The 4,712-nt window shown below is 44.9% G+C and overlaps 1 long non-coding RNA gene across 1 annotated transcript; it reads left to right on the forward strand.

The window, feature by feature from the left end:
* Positions 1–1,505: 1,505 nt before the first annotated feature.
* On the forward strand, positions 1,506–3,298 carry LOC109368807. Its single transcript, XR_004160504.1, has 3 exons — positions 1,506–1,661; positions 2,578–2,729; positions 3,097–3,298. It is a non-coding gene; the product is annotated as an uncharacterized LOC109368807 (long non-coding RNA).
* The last annotated feature ends 1,414 nt before the right edge of the window (positions 3,299–4,712 follow it).

Here is a 4,712-nt window from a genome sequence, read left to right on the forward strand (position 1 = left end):
TAAGCTCTGTAGCATGTTCTGGTGCTCTCAATTCCGGATAATGCTGGATCCCTTTTATCCAGCCCCTCCTCTTGCTCTTTCAAGTGAAAAGAAGACTCCTGTGCCCCCCCATCAAAGTTAAAGGGAGGCTTTAGAGAGGAAGGCTCAGCATGCTGGGGCTCTTGAGCCTGTGTTTAATCTCGTTTCCCGTTCCTGTGTGCCTCTGTGGCTTCCCTGCCAGTTTCTTTGTTGCCGAGTTTTTCATTTCCTTTTATTTGTGTGTGCGGGAGGTTGCCAGGCTCGCTGGAATGCAGCTGAAGTCATCTTGGGGAGACGCAGTTCGGCTCCCGCCCCGGGTTCTACATGACCTGCCTCACCCTGCAGAGGGCTTGCCTGGCTGCACATGGAGTGAGCCTGGGAGAGGCAGCAGGGAATAGAGGTGCTTACCTGGCTGCTGCAGGTGGATGGGCAGGGTTGGCGTTTTCAGAGCTACATGGGCTGTGGAAAAGGACGGAGGTCAGGGAGAAGGGACTGAGGAAGATCTTGACTTCTGCAGCTGTCCTGCCTTGGGTTGGAGGGCAGAGACGCGTGCAGCCTTTGGCAGGGGAGGGGGACCTGGCGTGTCTCAGCTATTGCCTAACCTCAGCTGACCTCAGTGCAGTGCCCCAGGTGCTGACCACTGCTGTCACTGCATGACATTGGACTGAAGGTGTGGCCTTTGGCTGCATGCTGGGATTTGCTCCCAGAAACAATACGGGCTTCGTTCTGCTCCAGAGGGAGAGAACTTGCGTCATACTCCTCCAGTGGGGCCACGAACGTTGTTCCAGAGCTGGACATGGCTCTAAGGATTTGCATCGATCCTAACATTTGTCAGAGACTGAGTTTGTGTTCATGCTGTTTGCTCTTCCTTCAGCATCAAGGTACTACAGTGGAAGACCCATCTCTCAGGGAACCTGTGAAGGTGATGTCCTAGTTGAAATCAGGCGTGGCTGGAGCATCAATTCTCTGATGCAGTTTGTCTCAATTTCCCTTACATCTTGTCCCTTCCACTAGAATCAAGGTGCAAGTAGTATTGCCAAGATTTTCACCTCTCGTAGACCACGTGGGGACAGTTTGGCATGTAGGATTATCATTCACTTCTGCTTAAAGTGATCTTAAGGAAATGTAACTCTGACAGCATCACATAAAATGAGTCAGTATGATTAGCCCATTTGTTAGGTTGTGGAAACCAACAAACAAGGAAAGGGATTGTCTGGTGATCAAGGCTGGACAACTTATGACCAGCCTCTGGAACTTCCTTGAACTTCCAGAGTACATATCTAGACACCAAGAAATGGGCCTTGATCTAGCAAATGAACAAGCTCTTTTGGGCTTCCTAATCCATACTGAGTTTCATCTGGAACCCTAGTAAAGTTTGTCAAAAGGCTTCTTAGGGCCCCAAGTGCTCTACTGGGCCTTAATGGTCCTGACCAGTCTCACCTGGAGCCTCCATCCACACCTTTTGCTGACGAGTCCCCCAGGCTCTATTTACGCTTGGCCCTGGGCCTTCAGTCTACTTGGTTGCTGTGGGACTGGGTCTTGGCTGGTGAGGTCCCTGCCCTGCCTATGAATGTTGTGCTCAGCTCCCGACTCCTCATCTCTTAGGGAGCAACTGGTTTGTGCTTCTTTCTGACGGATTTGGGGTAAGGCTTCAGAGTGGGGAAGCTAAATATGACGTGCAAGGTATATAACCTGGCTCTTACATAACTACATCATGGGGAGTATGTAACACACTGAAACACGGTTTCCAGCAAGAAGCATGATCCTTTCTAATTGTTTTGAAGGCCTGTGCAGGGACATTGAGCGTGCAGTCCCACTGTGTTTTAGCATTTCCATGTTGTTCCCTTTGGTATGTGTTCTTCTGGCTTCCTTCCTGTCAAATAAGTTGAGAGAGCACCTGTGAGAGCAGGTGGCTTTTTTATTGGGGGCTTTGTAAGGATATTTTTCTACAGTGCTTCAGGAAAGAATTTTCGAGAGGGATCTCAGGCCAAACCAATCTACTGACTAAGTTGGGTCAATTGAAATGTTACTTGTTTTATTTATTTATTTGGCAACTCTTAATTCTTCATTCTATGTTAAAAGTCTAAAAATCCTCTGGAAATTTCTTTGATCTGTGGAAAAAAGTAAGAGGAGAAGTCTTGATTTCAGAGAGGTGAAATTGAGCAGAATTTCTTTAAGCTGTCAAACCCTGGATAGACCTATGCCACTGGTAAGTCAAGACAGGTACTGTTTCCCTGCTGTCTATATATTGGATCAATGCATGTATTCTTACATTTGTTTCCTCTATCTTCTGCTTTTTGGCACTTACAAAAGCAGAGGGTCCTGGTAATGTTTTATTTTTAGTCCATCCTGTTTTGTAATGGAAGGATGTGTTATCTAGCTTCTCAGAGCCTTGACAACCTGTCTTCTCAGGCTGTGAGCAGTTACTGTTGTGCTGCCTGGACCAGAGCTGTTAGGCTCGTGGACACTCTGGCTATTGGCCAGCATGGTATCTGCCAAATCTCCCTGCTGCTTTGTTCAAGGAGCTTTTGTGTTGCCACTGTCTATCTGTTCCCACAGGTCTGCGCGGTTGTGCAACTCTGAGTTTGTGTAGTTCCTACCTGGATGTAATTGTTTTGGCCTTGCACATAGAACAGTCTGTCAGTTTGCAACCCCAAAACTCCTGTAGGAGACCTAGAGAATGCACTGCATGTCAAGGGGAAGACTGAATGGTAAATGTAATCCAGCAAGCAGGGTAGTGTCACTTGCAGAAGAACTTTCATACTTGCTTTCTTTTTTTTTCCTCCTTTCTTCCTCAGTCTCCTATGAGTTTGAGATGCTAGCTAAGCATCTAGCTATTAAAGTGAATCACTTCCATAGAGGATTTCTCTAAAATTTCTAGCACATCTTAAAATGGAAAATTTATTTTTGTATCTAAGATGTTAAGAAAGCTTCTGACAAGCACAGTCTTATTTTTATGTTAGAAAAATACTTTTACTCAACCATTTTTTTTTTTAAACACTCCAGCTTTTCCAAATTTCACTTTCTATTTTTCTTATTTTAATGACCTCAAATCTTATTCCTTGTTTTCTTCACAAGGATGAAGTACTCTGGAATGGTAGAGCAGAAGGAAAGCACATCTTCTAACCACTCTGATTATCCCCTGCTGCTGCTTGGCATCCACACATGCTGCAAGAGAAAAGCCAGACCTGGAAGCAATCTGCTGAGAGTTTCAAATTCTCTCTGTTTCTCTCTTCCAGTCCATTAGGCCAGAAAGGGAATGGCAGTCAACAAGTTTTTCATCTGTAAGTGTAGTCCTGGGATTTCCCTTTTTTTTTTTTTTTCTTTTTTTTTTTCCCCCCCAGCTTGAGCTGAAGACCGATTTCCAGTTATCAGTAGTGCTCAGCTGAACCTCCACTTGATTTTTCACCCACTCTCCTCACATTAATATCCGCTTTGAACTCATTCAGGATATAGATGGATCATTCCTCAACACAGGTCTGGTTCCAACTTATGTTGATTACTGCTGTCTGGATATAATACGGTCCTAATGTGTGACATAATTATCCCTCAAGAAAGGAAGGAGTTTTTGCAGGGGTTTGGCCTAGGTCTACTTCTGATTGATAGTTGTTTTAGTCATTTTGATAATGACATGGAAACCACCATGTACAGTCTGTAGGAGATAGAAAGTTGAAAGGAAGCTGCAAATCCATTGGAGAATAGGGTTATAATGTAGTTTGATATACTAAGGAAATAAACTAAAACTGGACAAGTAAAATTCAGTAGGTGCAAAGATGTGACTAAGCAAAGGAGTAACTGGGGCACTGCAAAGTGAGGGCAGATTACAAGCACTGTGAATTGGTAGAGCTGTACTCTTACAGAAAGAACGTGTTTGGGTCTGGTATATATTAATGCTAGATTCACCGCTAAGACATAAGATTCCCACAGCTCTTTATCATCCTGCAGTGGAGTCTTGTCTAGCACACTGTGCCGTGCTTCCAGGTCTGTATTGGTCCTTTGGAGAGTGTCAACTGAGAAGACCAAGGAGCATGCATGGAGCTGGAAACTGGATCCTGTGAGGAAAGGTTAAGAAACACCTTTAAGGGAGTGCAGGAGAGAAAGCTGTAAAATCCACTTTCCCAGAGTGTAAAGGGATGATGTCAACAAAAAGGTGAACAACCATTTGCTGTGCTCAACTGCTAATAAGCAGAAAGAAGTAGGTTTGTATGTAATGGAGGAGACTAGGTAGTAGAAAGCCCTTGCTAAGTCACAGAGCATGGAAACACCAGTAAAGGTTGCCCATGTAGCTATTGGAACCTTGGCCGGGGGCATTTCAGAACGTAGATCAGCTGAGAATTATCTGGATGTATTTGTCTCAACAAAGCAGCACAGAGGGGTTCTTGGAGCTCTTCTTCCCAGCCTGCATTTCTGCATTTCTCTCTATCCTTCTCATCAGCCTGGAAACTGACCGGGCAGTGGGAATTTCAGAGGAATTTGTACATTCTCCCACTTTACAGTGGTACTTTAGCTTGTGTAGATTGATGCCTAGCTTGTTTGAAGGCTCTCTATCAGAAAGCTTTCCATTTTAGAGCTGAACTGTCTCGTGGGCAGGTTGAGACCCCAATTACTGTAAGATTTCTCAAATTTGAAGGCTCTGACCTCCAGTGTTGTGTGTGTGTGTGTGTGTGTGTGTGTGTGTGTGTGTGTGTGTATTA

The sequence above is a fragment of the Meleagris gallopavo genome, chromosome 8, assembly GCF_000146605.3.
Source record: "Meleagris gallopavo isolate NT-WF06-2002-E0010 breed Aviagen turkey brand Nicholas breeding stock chromosome 8, Turkey_5.1, whole genome shotgun sequence".
Lineage (NCBI taxonomy): Eukaryota > Metazoa > Chordata > Aves > Galliformes > Phasianidae > Meleagris > Meleagris gallopavo.